Source organism: Diadema setosum, chromosome 18 (assembly GCF_964275005.1).
Source record: "Diadema setosum chromosome 18, eeDiaSeto1, whole genome shotgun sequence".
NCBI lineage: Eukaryota > Metazoa > Echinodermata > Echinoidea > Diadematoida > Diadematidae > Diadema > Diadema setosum.
The window spans coordinates 18,028,942-18,050,353 of record NC_092702.1 but is presented as its reverse complement, the minus strand read 5'-3'; positions in this window follow the sequence as shown (position 1 = coordinate 18,050,353).

Genomic DNA, 21,412 nt, shown 5'->3' with positions numbered 1-21,412 from the left:
GGGCCAAGAAGCAGAAGCATGTTCATTGGTACATACTAGAAGTGGCATGAGCATATGGACCATGGCGGCAAGTGCATTACTGTATTTTATTGATATGTGCATTACATAATTAAAATTGTGATTTCATTGAAAATATGATTCTCAAAACAAAAAATTGTAAAATTTGATGGGAAAACAATTGTTTTGTTGTTGTGAGCCGAAATGATTGCATGAATGACAGATGATGGTTATCTGATGCTTGTGATTGTGATAAAGAGCAAGGTAGATAAAAGGGGGAATCTTTGGAAACTGGCAAATTATTCTGATAAATTCCATATTCCATAGATCCACAAGTTAAAAGTGAAAGTAGTAATAAAGTTATAGAAAAAACTGAATTGTATGTATGTGATCGTTTGTGTGTGTGTGTGTGTGTGTGTGTGTGTGTGTTTATGTGTGTATGTAAGGTGTGAGTGACTGTGTCCATCAGTGTTTAGCAGCTCAAATTTTCTCTGCCTTTTTCTGCTCCACAAGCTCTCTTCTCTCCTCTCCTCTCCTTTCCGATCTCCCTCTCCCTTTCTTTTTCCTGTTTTTTTTCTCTCTCTCTCTGTGGCTAAACTGACCCTCTCCGGTTGTTTCATTTTCTCCTCAAACAATCAGTTTCCAGTTGTGGTTGAAAAGGAAGAATTTAATTGCTCAGCCAACGACCTAAATTAAACAATAACGTAACTGGCATCTATGTTCATCACTATTATGTGGACCAAATACTGTACAGGTACTGTAATGATCAGTGCAAAGTGATACTGAAGAACAGTATACTGAAGAAGCGGTAAAAACAAATGAAAGTAACATGAAACAAATGCCTACACATATAGGATATATAACATAAGAAAAAATAAGAAACAATCACAAAAATCATAATCCGTGAAATTAACGCCATAGGCCTATTCATTAAAAGTCAACAGACTACACTAAAAAGTATCGATTTCATTTTAGCAGACACAAAGTAAAAAAACAAAACACTCTCATTAAAAATGAAATAATGAAATCATAATTCCGTAACTTAGATATTCTTCCCCTACACAAGATATCTCAGCTCATCAAAATTATTTAGACACGTATTTTTCCCCTACACAAGATATCTCAGCTCATTAAAAATATTTAGACACGGATCGACTATAGCAGATTAAAAAACAAAAACATATCCTGAAACAAGGCTAATTTTTCAGGAGCCTGGCGTGGCGTCGTGTACACTTGACTACGTGTAGTCAACCTGACGTTACGTGTGCCTACCCCACGCGTAACGCGTGATGGACTACGTGTAGCGCCAGGTACAACCACACGTTACGCCAGGGTACACGTCGCGTAACGTGTACCCACGCGTCGCGTTACGCGTGCTTAAGCACACGTTACGTGACGTGTGGGTACACGTAACGTGACGTGTACCCACGCGTTACGTGTGGTCAGGCACGCGTAGGTGTTTCGAGGTACGTGTAGTTACCTGACGCATTGACCCGAACGGCTTGCCATAGTTACGGGGGTGAAAGTGATATAATCTCGGGATCGAAAGCAATTAATTCTGTTTCCCTGGCGAGATTTCCCGAGTTGACAATGTGCAAACTGAAGCTATTAGACTAGCTCTAATCGCTCTTTGATTACGTATCTCGGGTGCGCGGGAAATCGCGGAGTGGGTTTTTGTTATCATAGAGCCGTCAGCGCGCAGGGTCTAAACTGATAAGCACCCTTTTAACGTGTACAGTTACCGCAGCCATCTCACTTTGGCGCAAGAAGCCAAATACGAGTAGAATTGTTTTCTTCGACTCCGGCAAACTTTCTCTTGAAACTTTTGCTTTTGCAATTCTTCGGTGAACATCTGAATTCTCTCCGTGGTATAATCTTTTACGAATCCAAAGTTCTGCCGAATGACAACGTAGATCTTTTAGCTCCTCCCCTTTCCGTATCTTTTCTTCTTCTTTTCTTCTTTATAGAATTTGTCTTTGATTGCCTTTCTGATAATGCATATATCATAAATATATATATATATATATATATATATATATATATATATATATATATATATATATATATATAGTGAAGAATCAAGAAATAAACTAGTAATGCATTATTTCGCCAATAAGAATGAGTTAATTGAACAACTCAAATTTTCGGTGGCCTCCACCTTCTCCCGTCGAGACTCCTGAAGAAGGTGGAGGCCACCGAAAATTTGAGTTGTTCAATAAACTCATTCTTATTGGCGAAATAATGCATTACTAGTTTATTTCTTGATTCTTCGCTATATTGGAGCCAATACGTGAATTTGCAACATGTTTGGACCTAGACTATATATATATATATATATATATATATATATATATTGTATATACATATATATATATATATATATATATATGTATACATGTGTGATTGTGTATGTATGTGTGTGCGTGTTTGCGTGATAGATCAATGTGTTAGTACAGACCAAAGACATCGGTGAAGGAGAAGTTCACTTCACAGAGCTGACAAGTTGTCAAACGTGGTGACATATGGCCATAAGATTTTGTTTCAGCCCTGATGAGCGCTCTGCCGCAAAATTTGACGAGCCAAATCTGGGGGGCATTTCATGAAGGAACTTGTCGGATAAAATGTCCGACAAGTCAATTATATCCGACAAGTTTTGAGAAATCAGCCAATCAGACTAAAGAGTTTCTCAAAACTTGTCGGATATAATTGACTTGTCAGATATTTTATCCGACAAGTTCCTTCATGAAATGCCCCCCTGATCTCATAATCTCCCACGCCGCGAGAGTGGTCATCAACGCAGCATCAATGAGGCGGCGTCCTCCCCATCAGGGAACGGTCAGCGGGGCGTTAAAATGCTCGAGGCGTTATATATTGACCATTGCTCGCATCACGGGTTCAGTGAACGGTGACAGCGTGGTTTGGTCCTTGTGTCCATCAGTTGTCACGGTCAACTAGTAAGTGTCGTTGATATTGGCGAGCCTAAGGCCACTCATCATGATATGGCTGACTTTCACGGGCGCATCCAGTAATTGCTATGGATCTAATGGCAAATAAAGAAAATTAATAGTATCATTAAACTTGGTTGACCCAAATTCACAGTGTGACGAAAGAGTTGACAAATTACTTTCGTTTCCCGCAGTTGCTGGTCACAAACAGGGACTGGAATGACGTACCCTATGTGATTCAAAATTCTTTTTTTTTAAAGGAAATTTAGGGTGTCAATCCCGAATCCTCGACCATAGTAAAGTTAGTAGTGATCTATATCTTGACTACACAACTGGTGGCTCGTGGCTTTGTATGGGCTGAACGGCTGTGTGGATGTGTGGGATTATTATAAGAAGTGAGTCTCTTTGATTTCCTACAACTTTGTATTTGCAAATGTTATGTTGTAGTTATACTTTGTTGGACTGAAATACATGCAATGCAATGCAATGAAATTAAATGAAATAACTTCCGAATTGTAATGAGGAAGACATTCATTATCATTTATCTTATTCTCATATACATATATTTTTTCTTGTTATTACTATTCATTTTCTTTAAGACGCTAGTAAAGACATAATGTTGTATTCAAGATTCATCCCAGATCCAATGTTTTGAGGAACTTTAAGGTTTTCAACATAATTTAAGGAAGAATACCATTTTGGTCCTGTCGTCTTGGAATGCAAGAGTAAACATGTGCTATAGTTGGGGTCTAGATCATAGCGCCAACAACATTCACTAAGCCTCCGAAAGGACATCCTTGTGTTGAAAAACAAGGCCGTAACCACGCGAATTACGACATTGTAAAAATACGTACTACTTAACGGGATGTTATAGCTTTGGTGGAGGTGGGGATTCGGACTTTAACTTTTTGTGAGATAATTAGAAAGCCCTGATATGAAGTAGTAAAGAGCATATAATTCTAAGAGGAACTCAAAATTAGTTTGATGAATATTGGTTTTGGAGTTCCTGAGTTATCCCAAAACAAAGCAAAACAAAGTGGTCCTTATAAAAAGTGAGTCCCACCTTTTATTAGGACTTCTTTGTTTGATATCTCAGCCATTTGAAAACCAGTTTTCATCAAATAAACTTTAAATTTCTCTTAGATGCATGTCATTTCATTTTTCCTAAGAGGTTTCTCATTATTTCTCAAAAAAAGTTGGAAACCAGAATCCCCACCTCAACCAAAACTATACCATCCCTTTAATGAATGCCTGAATTGACTTTTTCTTCAGAGTCAATGACACCGGACTGGAAAGGCGGCAGAAATGAAACATCATCGGTGTCTTCTCCCGTGCTTCTTCTTTCCATTCATCTTCCCCCTTCTTTCTTTCTTTTTATATTCTTTCTTTCTTCTTTTTTTACCTGCTTCAATCACCTTTGCTTTAAAATCAAAGACACCGAACCTTAATAATAGTATATCAAAATCTTTTGTATTTTATGCCTTTCTTCTTCTTTTTTTTTCTATTCGTCTTCTCACCTTTTTTCTTTCTTTTCCGTTTTCTTTCCCTCAATCTCTCTTTTTTTCTGTCAATTTTCTCAATGTCAATTCCAATAAACGGTAGAATGATCTGCTTCGAAAACTGCTGTTTCGTCAGTTATCTAAAAAAAAAATATATATATATATATATATATCAGAGATATCTATCGTGATATCGTGGTTTCTGATCACATAAGTGTACACGTTATCTGCAGCGAAGGTTGCAGAAATCGTGAGTAAAAAGGTGTGCTTTTGATCTGAGGATGATTCTCGTATAGTCTGCGAAAAGTGACAGCAAGTGTTCTTAACAACGGACTAACTTTGATTTGCGCATTTCACCTCGGCCGGTTGTAGTTGTTAATCAGATTTCAACAACCTTGTCAACATTTAATGTTTAATTCACTGAGCTCTCAAACGCAAAGTCAGCATTTTGAAAAATCTCACTACACCTATACATTTCAGCGATTTAAGATGGATTAAATGAAAATGCCAATGTGGCATTCGACAATTGACGACGAACATCAAAGCAAAGTGAAAAGTAATTAATTAATGGCATTACAAAATTGCAGCAATCGCTTTGCACTTTAGACGTTCACACCTCTGGATGACATAAACATCTTATGCCAGATGCATGGGAAGGACATTGACGTTGACGTTAAAAGGATTGTATAGTATTGGTGGAGATGAGAATTTGGCTTTTAACTTTTTGCGAGATACCAAGAAACCGCTTATGATATAGTATGACATTCTTCGAGTAATTCAAAGTTTATTTGATGAAATTCGGTTTTGGAGTGGCTGAGACATCCCAAAACAAAGTGAAACAAAGTGATCCTAATAAAAGGTGGGTCCCACCTTTTTATTAGGATCGCCTCTTTTTGGATATCTCAGCCATTTCAAAACCAATTTTCTTCTTGGAATTACATGTTCTTTCATGTTTCGTAAAAGGTTTCTCATTATCTCACCCCAAATTAATGGTAGGATCCTGAAGTTAGGTCTCAACCAAAAATATACGATCCCTTTAAAGTCAAGGATTTCTTTATTTTTAGTTTTCTGTTGTTTAAAAGGAAACTGTTATGTATTGAGCACATTCATGTTTCCAAATTATATGGGGTGATGGTGTCATCGTATTACCTTACAAGTCCTAATGTGATGACTGGGGTATAGAAATCATACATAAAATGGAAAAGCGAATTTCATGCATTCATTTTTTTAAAATGATATAGTGAAAGAACTGTGATTCAAAGACGCAAATTATGCAGTTTGCTAAAGGATAACAGTTTCATTCCCATTCCATGTCTTCATCCATAATTTAATGAAACTAATAGTAGTCATGGTAACGTAGGTCTATGTTTGTCCTTGTTTTGTTTGTATGAAGTTCAAGTCAACTTAAAATAGATGGAAGATTTTCCTTTAGGTTCCCTTTTTTCTTAGTTTGAAATGTTGATAAGTTTCTGTAGCATTATGCGTGTCTGATATTAACACATGACCTCTCTTCTCAAGTGGGGACACTGACCACTGAGTAGGCGTATAGGGGTATAATACCACGAAATGGAAAAGAAGGGTCGTGGTATAGTGGTGGTTGTGGTGAGTGTAATGTGTGTTCGTGTATTTCATGGGGGCGGTGTAATGGGAGGGAATGGTGTCGTGGGAATTTTAAGAAATGTTCAGAGGTTTTTACTAGTCACGGAGCAATGCCACCATCACTTTTGACCCTGTAAGTAATGAGATTGAGGTCAAGAATAGAGGTGAGAGGGAGTATGATGTCTTAGGGAATAGCAATAGAAAGCTTGTAAGTTTTACCTGTCATTTGCCTTGCCATCTTCTGTACGATCAGTGACAGACCTTTAAAACGTATGTTCCCTCCACCAAACTCACGAAGCTTGATATTTTCATCTCCCTACAGATTAGATGGTGCAAATCATCATTTTATTTTCCCCCTTTTTCGGCAAATACCATCGACCTTCCGTTATTGGGTTCAGCGAGGACGTGTTATGAGACAACAGCTTGTATCGGCGAGCGATTATGCCTCGCGCAGCAGCCTGCAGGGTCGGCCTTGGAACACTGACTGCTCCGGTTGGATGGGATGATGATGGGGAAAATTGGAAGAGTGATAGAGGGAAAATAACAGTCCCAGTAGGAGGAAATGAAGACTACTGATGCGTGCAAGTCTGTTGGCCAGGCCCGTGATTACGAGGAAGAGGGCAGAAATGGAAGAAAGTGCATTTTATAGGGGCACACGTCTTGAACCTTTAATGTTGGCTGCATTATGTGAAAATGTATCTCTGCTCTGTCGAATGTTTATAACAAAATAATCATTATAACACTTATACTAAATGTCTCTGACGATATGCCTTGGAGATAAAATTTGACAAGCACAAGTGAAAACGACCCATAATAACATCAAAAGTAGGAGGAGGAGGAGGAAGAGGAGGAGGGGAGGGCAAGAGAGCGAGAGAGAACGAGACGACAGAAACGCGAGGAGATTATATCTTTCTTTCTTTTTCTTTCAGAGAAATCCATAAGTTATTATAAAGTTTAGTGTATTAGTTTATCACAAAAAATTGCATTTCAAAACATAACGTGTTTACGTCGTGTGGTTTCTTGATGTTATCAGCAGAAGATGTGGAAGTAGGAAGCAAGGGAAAGTCTGAACATGGTACTTACCCTTCCTTGCGTTGCAATAGATAGGATGAATACCGTGATGTAAATCAAACATCGAAGTCAAAATGAGATTGTATGAACCTCAAGGATACAGAGTCATCAGATATCTTCATTTGTATCTTTATCTTCGAAATGCAGTTTCCAATCAGAGAAGGTTCAATATCAAGGAGAGTATATTGTATTGTCTGCACCTTTTATAAAATGATGCAGTTTTTTGTGGCTTAATAATGATCAGATTGACTTCAACTTCAGTTTCAATCAGTTCTGTTGAAAGAAGATACGACGAGTCAAAGAACACCGATGTAAACAACCCTATTTGATTTGAGACGCCACGCAATACGTTGTTCCATTTTCTACGCCCTGTCGAGCTTCAAGAGAAAAAAAAACCACGCATCCGCTTTCTCCTGTGACACTGTAAACAAGCCATCTCGATTAAATGTCGTTACATTATTCATATTTCGATGATCCTCGGTATAACTTGGACAGGATTGGAAGAGAGGTGATATTGGGTGAACAGCTGGTCCGTGTGCGCCACCTGGTGGGTGCACAATATGAACAATCCTTGCAGAACAAGGCCGCACGAAGGAACTTTCTTGGTAGGAGGGGTGAGGGTGGGGGTGGGGGAAGGTATTACCCCATGCGTCCTATACCATATTCCTTCATCCCCTATTACAGTTTACTATCATCTTTGATACTCTTCGATGGCCTTTCCTATATTTCTTGATATCAAGTGCAGTTCTATATTTTGTCCTATAACAAAGGTGAATTTAGAACATTTCAAGAAAGAGTAGGGGCAGCAACTGGTCTTGCTGCTATCTATACAGAATACGGCTCGACTTTATGTCAGCATGCAGCTGCATGGTATAGGGTGATCCGAGAGACAAGAATTTCTACAGAGCCGAGACATCTACCCCTAGTTGGTATCGGTCACATTGTTTGCTGTAGATATGTTTATGTATGTGCACATCATCATAGCCCGGGGAGCAGACGACCGGGCCTGATTGATCTGTGTCAGCGATATTGCTTTAATATCGGCGCGAAAGCACTCTTGTTCCGCGATGTCACAAGGGAAGTTTTTATCATGATCTTACAACGCACTTATATATTTGCGTGGGCCAGATTTGATATTATTGGCACGACTGTCTGCGAATCCAATCGAGAATTTTTGGCCACAGCTCTCTCCCCGCGCGCAGCTGCATGGAGAAATTGTTAAAAGTCGGTGTTTCCCTCTCCATCTGGAGAGAGAAATTGTTTGCCGAAAGGTTACCTCTTGTTTTGAATCATAAACATGGCACGCCACCCGACTGTGAATAGAGAAAAAAATGACAGCAGTTGAAATAAACATAGTCTTGTACATGGTGTATTCTCGTTGGTGTTGTTGTTGTTGTTTTTTGTTGTTTCCCATCACAAATCCAACGACAGTCGATTTAATTTTCTTTCGTCTCATAAAAAAAAACCCAAACATTTCGGTTCGTGAAGTCTCACTTACAATGCAAGAAATGCAATGAAAAATGTATATGCATCTATACACAAACACGCATGCATACAAACGTACATACGTTTCCTTTTGCATGGCTGTGTTTCTAAGGCAATTTTCCATCTTTTATTACAAAGTTCAGGATATTTGTAAAAACTGCTTACTTCAAATCTTGACAATAACTTAAATGACCTCATTTATTGTCTCATATATAAGACGTTTAACGAGATGTATTTCGAGTATCAACATTATGGGGGGAAAGAAGAACATATCGGACCTACCCTGAAAAGTGCAACATGGTAATTATTAGAAGTTGCCACAACTTTTTTTTTTCCCCGCCTTCCTCCACTGGTTCGCTGGTCGTGAGGGGGGCATTTCATGAAGGAACTTGTCGGATAAAATATCTGACAAGTCAATTATATCCGACAAGTTTTGAGAAATTCTTTAATCTGATTGGCTGATTTCTCTGAACTTGTCGGATATAATTGACTTGTCGGACATTTTATCCGACAAGTTCCTTCATGAAATGCCCCCAGATCAGGAGAGTTCCCGCCCCTTGTTTGCATTCAGTCATTTTGGCCCATAATTGCATGTCTCGCAAAATCTCGCAATAAACGAGAGTCCACCGACAATGTAAGCCCGTGAAGGGGGACAGAAAAAAAATGAATGCAGAAGGGCACGTTAAGGAACGGAAAGGGAACAGAGAGAGAGAGAGAGAGAGAGAAAGGGGGTTGAGGGAGGGGTGAGGTTGGTGGGGATGGACAGGAGGGAAGGTTTGCTCTTATGGGAGGGCAGCGATGCACTCAAACCAATCACTCACGAGCTATTATTGGTGTCTTGCACTCCTGCTCGACTGAAATATCTCACTTCTCATTTCATGAATAGAGTCGCTTCATCTACCTGGAGAATTTACCATGGGGTACCGGTGATTTTAACATCGCATGCTCTAAACATTGAATTATTCGTCAACCAGGGGAGTGGAGGAAATAGGAAGACCCGTTCTTGGACCATAAATCGATTAGGTCCTCCCAAGAGGCCAACTAATGAGACGAATGGTATTCTTCCGCGGAGCATGAAATCGTTTCCATTGGGATCATTATGAACTAGTAGCAATTTAACAAAGCTTTTCAGACCGTCTCGGCATATTGGGCCAAACTTCCTGGATACTCTCTCTATCTTTTTCTTTCTCTCTCAAAACGTAATTTACCGACATGGCTTCAGTCTCCGATTCAGACACAATATGCAAAACGACAAAATGTTCCCTCATGTCCTTAACCAAGTTATGAAGGGGGGTCGGGGAGCACAGCAAGAGGCACTTTGGATGCAGGGGGGAAATGCCGAGTGGAGAATCAGCGATCGGTCAACAACTACCTTGGAACGATTCTCTCTGCATGTTTTTATTTCATTTATGTAACCCAACGTCGATGATCATCGTGAAAAGTAAAAGTGACCTCCTTTCGAGTCCCATCTGTCTACCTTTGTCATTTCGTCCCTCAAAAATCTAAAGAACCACCACTTCGTCTGTCAAATTCTGTCCCCCCCCCCTCTCTCTCTCTGCTGTGAGTTGTTTTCCCTTACTTCTGTTGTCTGACATGGTGCTGCTGACTATCTTCTGCATGCTAGCTGTCGAGTGCCTTGTATCGTATTACAGCCCGCCTTTTCTTCCCTGTATTTACTTCCCTCGGCTAGGCTCCCCATTCATTCCCAACCTTCATTCAGTCAAAACATCCAGGCGATTGTTATTGTCAAGTCTCACATTTTTGTTTTCCTCTGGCGTTTGTACCTCTGACATTACTTCATACATACCTCCGGCATTTTCTCCCCCTTACTTTTTCACATTTCGCATTTTCACCTCTGGCGTTTTTACCTCTGACATTTTCACTTTCGTCATCATTGCTGACATTTGTACCTTTGGCTTTATTTATTTTTTAAACGTCTGTTACATTCACATTTGACATTCCTGTATGATTATGTATACATCTTTTTTCTGGGTCCATTGTATATAATAACCCTCACACTTATTAGTGGTTGCTTGTGCCAGTTGTAGGATATCACACAGACTCACGCACACTCAAAGAGACATAATTCTCATACTGAAGACGGTAGTATGCACACTTTTATATGCTGGGTATACATTTTTTGCTGCTACCATTGTTCTGTATAGTAAGCCTCAAGGTGAGTTTCTGTATCCTGATCCAAGCTTTGGTTTTAATCCATCCATCACGCCATCCATTAGGTCATATTTCTTCCACGCACTCCAGGATGTAACCTGTGTTGATTGATTTGACTGATTTACTTACTTCCTTGTTTCAGGAAGGACTTTATTTCTGCATGCACTTTCAGTAAATCATACAGTAATTGATTTCTGCATGCACTTTCAGTAAATGATAAAGTAATTGATATTTCACTACACTTTAAAACGTAAAGCTCTCTAACAGCAGAAGAAGATAAATGAAATAAGGTATACACAGAAATGACAAACTTGACGCCAAACAAAAATATGAGAATAAAAATAAACTGAAGTTGATCTTGCATTTAAAGGCATAATTTACCATTTGCAGATGAAACAAAAACCCAGCTTTAATGCTTCAAAATAGTTGTAAAATGTGAGTTAGGGATAGAAACAACCAATGTAGAAATTTGAATCAATATGATTAATGTTAAGTATTGTTAAATATACAAAATGTAAACAATAGTTATAATAGAAATGTTTCCAGACTAAACCGAATACAGTTATGGTTTATCGAGAAAAATAGTGATATCTCCTTATAATTTAGGCTTTATTGCAAAATTTTTACATTGTAGGATGTTTTGTGATACACCTGACCTCTACATATTATGATTCAAATGTGATATCTCGAACATTTTTTAAATCACTGCTCCCAAAGCTAAACTGTACCTTTAAGGGAACAAAGATAATGGTAATAACAGGTATAGACAGCGCAGATGGCCGCATATTGGGGATAGCTTGAAGGAATGAGAGGCCTTACATCATTATTATTCAATGACGAACAAGAGGACTGTATGATGTTAAAGTACACACACATACACACACACACACAAACGCAAAAACACGCGCACAAGCACAAACAGACGCAATGATTAACATATCAAATTTCCAGTCAAGAGCATTGCAAAGTAATATATTATCATATGTTTTGTGTCATGTCCTAGAAGAGTGTCTGTGTATCTAACGAAGATATGAAAGTGTTAATGAGCATACACATCACTTAACTATAATGGGTGCTTCAAGACTGTAGATTTATCTTGATTCAACTTAAACAGACACGTATATTTGTTACACCTAATCTTTGAATCACCCTTTGTTCGAAAGTGTTATATTGCGAATGGGGAATGATTGACGCATACAATTCACATAATACACACAAACCAGAGACCGTGGAACGTTGTTTGAATCCCCTCCCCCGGTTCCGCAACCCTTGCTACCACAGACTGTCCCCCTCCCCCACTCACTAGCTGCTCCCCTCTCTCGCTCTCTCTTACAAACAAACAAACAAACAAACAAACAAACAAACAAACAAACAAACAAACAAACAAACAAACAAACAAACAATCAAACAGATGGAAAACTAAATTCAAGTGCTGAGTTTACCGAAAGACTATAAGGTGATAACAAACTAAGCATCATTTTGTTCCTCTTAACTTTGATACATCTCAATGATTATCATGGGCAAAGAGGAAATGTAGGGCACACTGTGGGGGAGCTCTGACAATTTGATAAAGACATCAGATGGGATTAAAAATCAAAATTTCACAGTTTCCCAGGAGAGCGATTAACGTTGCCATCCGGAAGAGCGGCTCGATGAACAAGTCAGGAATATGAACCCACTTTTACCTGATAGTCTTCTCGGAAGGCACCTCGCTAAGTATTTTTTTTTGCAAGTCTTATAAAAATAAAAACAATAAGATTTGAACAAACAAATAGCACTGGACATTACTTCAAGAACCCCAGAGAAGTTATGAAACAATGATTAGATTTCGGTTTAAATTAAAGAAAACAAACTTACATTTTAGTCCAGGAATGAAAAAATAAATATTCATGGCAACTCTGAAAGTTACTCGATCCATTGGATCAATCCCCAAAACACTCTCTGAACACGATATGTTTTCGATATATCTGTATATTCTTCAAAGAGTTACAACCAGAGGAATGAAGTGTTGTAGATAAAAAAGAAATAGGTAGGCGTGAATAATCAGATAGATGGATGAACAGACGAGTCGACATTAACCGGGAGATAGTTGACACAGAATCTTCTCGGTATATATTCACACGTCTTACGTGGTTCGGAGTACCGAGTTCGAGACACTACAATTTCAGGAGAGGAACTGCATGTGCTTCTTGTATATCATTCGCGCGCAAAAATCTTCGTCAAAAGCGTTAGCGCTGACTTCCTTATTTCGTTACTCGGCCTTTGTCAGGAAAAGGAAAGAAAAGAATAGAGTAAAAAGGGAAAAATATTTCTAGAGAGGCTGTTTTTCTCACTTCACGACAAACCGCTAAGTGTGCGTGAATCCGGTGCTCACAACATTTACGTAAGCGGTCAATAACACTTATATACTCCCAGTGCACTTGTTCGTCTTTTATGCCTTAGAAGGAAGGATGGGGGGGGGGGGGAGACATGGAGTTACTAGTACAACAACACAATATGCATGAATAGGGTACAGAAAATAGCCAGGCAAACCTTGACTGCAGACCTTAATGTAAAACGTAATATACATATTACGGAGAATATCACATTAGTTCCTCGCGATGATCAAAGTGGGTATTTGTCCTCCACTGGAAATAGAGGAGACAAAGTGTGATAGAGAGAGAGAGAGAGAGAGAGGGGGGGGGGGGCGAGAAAGAAAGAGAAAGACAGAGAATGTGAATGAGTGAGTGAGTGAGTGAGTAAAGGAGAGAGAAAGGAAGACAGAGAATGGTAGTGATTGTTTACGAGAGAGAAACAGAGAGAGAGAGAGAGAGAGAACAATGACTATTCATTCATTTATTCATTCATCTAATTTCCTTTTTCAACAAAAGTCTTAAATTTCACTTCTGTTTAACAGAAAATAAGTGCCTATATTGACATTACTATGTGCAATAAGCGAAATTTATAACTTTGTAAGAAGGAAGGTGAAAAAGAAAATTCATTCATTTATTCAATTTCCATTTTCAACAAAATCTTGAAATATTCTTTTTCTCAAAAAATAAGTGCATATGTTGACATTACAATGTGCAATCAACGAAAATTATAAGTATGCAATTTAACAAAGTAAAAAGAACATGTTAATTTGTAGTATATAAAAATACTAGAGATGGAGAGGAATGCCAAAAAAGCAATGCTTGAAAGGTGCACTCCATCGCAACATAAAAAGACTCAATTATACAATTGACTTACTATTTATATACAAAAGTGAAATTGTACAACCGAATTACACGAACTAAGAATAGCAACCTTACTAACTTACACGAACTAAGAATAGCAACCTAACCTACCCTAAACAAACCCCATCTCAAATATAACAAAGGAAGATAGCAACAGAGTTAAACGATTGTGAGTACATATAAAGATTGTCACATAAGCAAGGAAGAGAATGGAAATCAAATTGTTGCCATCAATAAAGCTTGTGATATTTCCCCTTTATCGCCGTGACTGACCTTACCCACTGCGGTAAGGTATTTTGAAGAATCTCGCATTGTTGTAGTGCTTGTTTTTGGTGTGTGTGTGTGTGTTTTTTTTTTCTGAAAGCACGTTCAGGAAAAGGAACATTGAGGTTTAGTGGCGCGCTGCGACGCGAAACTCACTCATCGATTTTATGCCAAACTCTTGGTTTTCGTCGATGCACCAGCTTCCAAGCTGCGTCCACTCCGCCAGATTTCCTTCGAGCTGAGCCAGGGGGGTGTGCGGTCAATAAGGTTATCACATCGAGGGGCTGCGCCTGTCACGTGTTGTAATGGCGACAGATCTTATAACGGTGATGGGTTTGAGGGGGGCGGTGTCCTTTTAACGTATACAATCTGAATCTATAGGGCCGGCATATTGCATCTCTTACCTTTGCTGAATAGGTGCTCAGGAATGCTAAACATAGCCCTCCTTACTTTTCTCCCCCTCGGTTCATTTCTTTCCATAGTAACAAATGTTCTTCACTATGTCACAGGTGTGACAATTTTCCTTCACTTTTTCACTTTTTATTCATTACCGTGACCCCTCCAAAATGCTTTTTTTTTTCCACAGAGAGAAATGCTTTTACGAGTATTTCACAAATCAACTCGAATGTAGCATTATTCGAAAGAAAAAAAAGCACACACACACAAAAGAAAACAAAAAAGGTGTTTTTTAATGGAGTGGACAATGAAACTGATGCTGATCATTGGCTTTGACGATACAGCCATATGAAATCATGCCAACCCACAATCTGAGTTTGTATAAGCACAGAAACATCGATCACGAATGTAAATATTCAATAGAGATGAGTGCGCATAGAGCATTGATATTTTGACCAATGGGAGATCTGCAAGATGGGTGACGTCATCTCCTTATTTGGTTTTCATTGACAATTCTGTCTAATGTAATCGTTTGCTTAGAAGACAAAAAAAAAACAACAACAGACAGACAGATAAACAAACAAACAAACCAACAACAGCAGCAGAATGCTACAGGTTGGTCGGTCTAGTAAAATGGGTGTTTCTTCCGTCCTGCCGTAGTAACGAAATACTCTATCAACCTGTACCTCAAAAACACTTTTGAATACTTTGAAACCTGTTCGCATACGTACATTAGTTGTTGCTATGTCGGACAAAACTTGGGCAAGCTTTTAGGCTGTCAAGAAGAACCACTGTCAGAAAAGTATGCGTTGAATTCAAATATGTCAGAAGACCCGTCTATTTACATGAAATTCATACCATTCTTTTTTTTTTTACTTTATTCATTCAAACCTAATTCAACAGTTGTTGAATAGCTACCATACATGCGTTGTGAATGTGACTTGATTGAAATGGAAGAGACACCACTGAAATGAAAGAGAACGAGGAGAGATGTAGAAATGTAGCTGGCTAGGAGATAGATAGATAGATAGACATGCAGATATCTTTTTTTTTTTTTTTACAGATGGATGAGAAATAAACAGACAGACAGACAGAGAGAAGAGAGGAAGAGAGAGGAGAAAGAGATGGCCTTCAAAGGTGTTTTTTTTTTTTAAAGTACCGAAACATATAATTAGATTCTCCTTTTCGGTAACAAGTTAACCACTATATTTGCCCTTGACTGTTAAGGTTAATGTTCCGCACTCGTCTAGCCACGTGTGCTGGTATCAAGCAATATTGATCACATGGCAAGCAAATTGTCCTAAAGCCAATTTGGTGTAGTGGCGTCTAGGGTGTACGCAAAGCCGCTCCTGCCGTTCCAAACTTGCTACAACGTCACTGTCAGCGCAATATACAGTGTATTCCATATAGCGCACATTACACGGGCAATGAAATAAACCCCCCCCCCCCCAAAGATGGCGGGCGAAATGGAAGAAGAAATAAAGCACGGGGAGAAAAGTGTGCCCTCCCATCTCAGTGTTATTTCTCGCCTCCACGTGTGTGATTATTTGTCATATCACGGACGAGAGAGCCCCACATGTTTGTACCCCGCGTGTATATTTGCGCTGATGAGCGAGTCCGCCAGAAATGGCGACACTTGATACCTGTCTGCATGGCGACCTGAATTGCCTCGACCGAACGGCCTGCTTTGATCGCGAGAACTTCTTCGGTGCGTTATCCCGCTTTAGAAGACACCGTAGCGTTTTTTCTTTTATCTTTTTTTTTTCTACAGCGCAACTCTCCGCTGCGGTAGAATACACTACCTCTCCCCAATTCTAGCCGCGAGATACTCGCTGACGTAATTGCATTTGTAACTAAAAGACGCCCATAGACGCATCTATGAAAAGCTGAAGGGGTAAAATAGGTAAACAGAGAAACGAGTATGTGCTGGAATTTTCCAAGTCCCGACTATAACCTTGTGGCTATTGTGCATTGTCGGGGGCGGGGGGGGGGGGGGGTGAGGGGAATGCCCCGATGTACTCAAGCCAGCAAACTTTCTTCGTCCAACGGACATCGCCGTCAAGGAAAAGTTGTGAACACGTCTGTCAAGATCCGCATAAAGTATAAATTCGGTTCGGACTCTGGTGCTTTTCTATTTATATGCAAGGATATCGCTTAAAGGAACCCTCCAGATAAATTTAGACTTTTGCATCTGAACATCTGTAAATTGGTTATACCGGGTACAGGGTTTCAGAATTTATAGTGATTAGGATGAGATGTAAAAATCTTTAAAAAATTAATAACAAATCACAATGAACGAGGATGATGGCAAAGCAGCTTCACATAAGAATGCGTCATGAGTGCCTAGAAGAAGCAGAACAAAAGAAAAAAAATATGCTTAAATTCTGCACAGGTGAACTTGTTTACGCAAGTGGTATTGCAATGGAAAGATATTGCTACATCACTGGAATATGTGAGCCTCCTACGTCAACATCCTTGTGCAGTGAATTATGATTTTCTTTTCAGAGTATTGGCTTATTTGCTCTAGATAAATTTCACAAATCTATACATTGCACTATCGACTTTAAAGTAGGCTTACTACGAAATGTGAAACTGTATGAATCGTCTGAAATGCCCCTTTAACATTTTTGGTGGTCTGAATGTGGCTGTTTAGTGATGCCACTGTGTTGTTATCGAGGTTTTTTTTTTTTAACAACAATAACAATAGCTTGCATTTTTATGTGTGCAAGTTTATACTTCATCTGTATATGTCTGTGTGACGTGTTGTGTGTGTATGTGTGTATAGTATTTACATGTGTGTGCGTATGTGCACGCGGTTTGTGTGAATTAATCAGCCGACGTTGTTCGGTATGGATTCCTTCAACTGGCGCGGATGGATATCCAGTTAACAACTTTCCCTGTAAAGAGAAACTTTGCCAATGCGAACAATGGGTAAATGAGGTTAATTCATACTACGAGACCTCAGATAATTCGTTTCCTGCGCTTCTTTGTAAATAGAGGAGCGATTTGATATCCTGGTATGCTGCATTGATTGAATTCATTTTTGGTCGGATTGCACACTTCACTATCCTGTAACGGTATCAATCGAGACGATACAGTGCTTGTTGTAAGTCTCAAGTTGTCGGAGTAAATGGAACGGCTGCGTCAGAATACACAAACAGCCTAAAATGAATGTAGGTCATATTCAAGGAATAGTCTTACTTTGCGCTCTTTTCTGCTTCATTAAAACGGATGACGTCTTTCTCGACTGACGAATCACATTTCGCTATATGCAATACCTTTATGGAAACCCTGGCAATATGATATTTCAGTCGGTCTGCATTCTCAATTCAGACGAGACAGTGGGAAGCTGCACGAATTTCGTCCTTCTCCATCATAAAGCTAAAGAAACGATAACGAAAATAACATGCAAAATGATAAATGGACTCCGGGTTCCACATCTCAGGGATATCATTTTGAAAGATAACGATATTGGCGACACGGTTCGGAGCATGCCGCTGAAAAATTGCAACCACAAGGCTAGGCCATGATATACTTAAGATGTATGGTAGCAGCAAATAACAAACGACAGTCGTCTCCATCGGTATTTTTTCATTTTTTGCCATAAGAAGGAAAATCTGATCTTGTTTACCCTATAAAGATGAATGGACCTCATGAATTACAAATGGAAACTGACTATCCATTCAGAACGGGATATGTTCCAGGTATCCCGCGTTCAAAGAGTTGGGATTTGTGTAATCTTAGGGAGATTATTTAATTACGTCTGATTTTTGTAAAAAGCAGAGTATGCATTTTCGGTGTTGGACGTGTGATGGAAAATGACACTTGACCTTTGATTTTTCCACGCTGGAAAACTGTTAAAAAATGCCGACGGATCGCTGCTTGTCGGTTTTGGTTGTCGCCCGCAAGGAAATATTCTATCCATCTGGGAATGCGGTTCTTTTATGTCCTTATTCTAAATTCCCTGTTGTCATATTAGTAGACTGTAATTTTTATCTTCAAAAAAAAAAAACGATACCATTTTTGGTTACTGCGAGTAATAGTACATCTCAGGTGTAATGTTCATAACAACTGATTGGCTATTACTAATCTATGTGATTTGTGACTCAAATCGTCAATGCTGCTGTTCCTCTACGGTCAAAGACCTGTGCATGGAAGTTGGTAAATTACGAAATAAATCTCTTCATCAAATATTTAGTATTTCCTGTCAGCACGTCCCCGTTTCATTTCGGGGAAAGTGCTGATCTAATTTCACCCTAGGGAGATATTAGCCACTCCATAGTATGTCCACATAAAACGATTCAAATAACACCCTTTTTTGTTCTTTATGTTAACAAAAATGTAATATGATTGTCCAATCTCTTATTTTCTTCTTTTTTTCTGGTGGGTGCCACTTTTCAGTCATTCTGGGAATAAAGACCAATCAGCCAACACACTGGCAATCACAGTCATTTTGCAGGCCGTTCACTCCGAGCGCTGGTACTCAAGCGATCGATAATACGAGATATGCCAGTCAGGTGATAACATCAAAGATTTCAAAGTTTTGTTTGTTTTTTTTCTAGACCTTTTGTTGCTTCTACATCTACCGTACAATGGCGCACGATATCGAGTATCAGCATTGTATTTACCCTTGGGAAGCTCTGTTATCGATGAAATTTAATTGTCATGCATCAGGTTACCATGGTGATGTCAAAACCAAAGTGTCAAATGGTTAAATGGTGCATATAGGCGTTGATCGCAGCCGGTCGGTCTTGTTGGTATCTGTGAGATAACTTTTTTTTTTTTTTTTTTTTTAACGAACTTCCCTTCCCAGACGCTAAGAGTTTTGGAAGACGTTCTCTCATACTAGCTACAGAGAAACATTTAGAAGATGATCTTATAAAAGAAGAATTGCCCGGATGGACGCCAGGAGAGGGACAATCTGCCTACCACATCAGTAAGCAAATGCCAGTTGAGGAAATAAACGAACTCTTTCCCCCCTCACTTTCTCTCTCTGTCTCTTGCACTACGCAGAGCAAGTGCCGACATGATGTGGATTGATTTCATTTGTTCACCTTACGAACGGAAGTTCATCTTAAATCTGATTCTGCTTTCGTCATGACGAAGAGATACTAGATAGAGAGAGTAGCTTCATTAAATTTATCCATTGCGATCTATAGCCCCGCAGGAGCCAAACGCTTTCGACATGAGATACTCTTTATTCAGTTGTGGTCTTTTTTTTTTTTTTTTGCTTTTGTTCTATAGGATGCTCTTAGTGAGCCGTTCTTTCTTCCATTGCACGGCGCGGACGCTGCACCAACATTGTTAGAAATTGCTCAGGGTTTGAAAATGTAGTCACATGATCAATTCTTTTCGTATCCTTACTGATCATGTTAAGCAAACTGTCTTTCTGTCTGATGAGGAGGAATTTATCAAAGTTATCAAGCTCCTTTTAAGTGAGGTACCTTAGAACAACGTATCCATACATAATTTCTTAGAGTTTCTTCTCTGTTTTTTTTCTTTCAATATTTTCCTCTTTGATATGAAAATATGATCAAACCTTGGTCCCAGTCCGGGGCATTGACTTTGTTTGCCTAATTTCACGAATATTGAAATCCAACAAGCAATTGCGAATATATCTTGACGAAGTCGTAATAGCTTTATGCATGGACTCTTCGAACTTGTATCACGTTTTGTTTGATTGTTTGGTTGTTTTGCATAAATAATTTTCTGCAAATTAAATCGCACATATTTGTACCTCAAACTCTATTTATTTAGTTTTTATTATGCTTATTGTGGCATAAGGAAAATATCAACTCACTCACAGTGTACTATTTTTACTTTACCTTTTGTACTCATTCATCAATATATTATACTATGTAGAGATGAAAGCAACGTGATTTAGTCAGATTTAAGTAGAATAAGTTTCTCTCAATTTGATGGTAGCACTATATAGTCGTATTCTGACCAGTGCCAAATGTTGCGTCATGGTCAATCGCCTATTAATTTTCTTTTGCTATGGCAAACAATGACTCAAAGTGTATATTGGACCTTGATAAAATCAGCGTTACGTCTTACAATTGCCTGGTTACTGACAATATTGATCTTGTCCAACTGCGACGTCTTTAAACAATGACACATTTTACCTGATATCATTTCGAGCCTAAAATTTGCTATCTTCTGTAGATGGTAACCTAGTGCATAAAAGAGTGGAGTGTCCCGCACATGTTTGCCTTCTATGCTGATTTGTTAGAGATGCATCGACTCTCATAGAATCAAATATGTTTCGCGATGCTGTCGACAAGTGAAGATAGTTTGTGTGGCATTGCTACTGATTTTCTCTCGATTTCTGGTGGCTAGACTGCTGAAAAAAAAATGAAAAGAAATTCACCAGTATGTAACAAAATCCAAACATACGCATGTAGACCAATGACACACCTAATGAAACTGGGATCTATTTAGAAGATGTCTGATCATTACTAAGTCAATAAAGACCTTGTCTTTCTCTCTCCATGACTTTCCAAAATATGCCACATCTGATAATATCACGACTTTAGTAATAATCATTCCAGTGTGGTGCCCTTGCTTAAAGCTGCTTGAAGTGCAACGTATAGCTGACAAAAAAAAAGCAAAACGAGATGGGCGTGCATCTTTTATTCTTAGCTGAAATAGAGCAGCGTGTTCTTGTTACAAAATCTATGATATATTATATCAATTGCCCTCAACGCACAAAATGCCGAAATAGATTTAAGTATAACGGGTATCGATGAATGTATGAATGGCGAAAAAT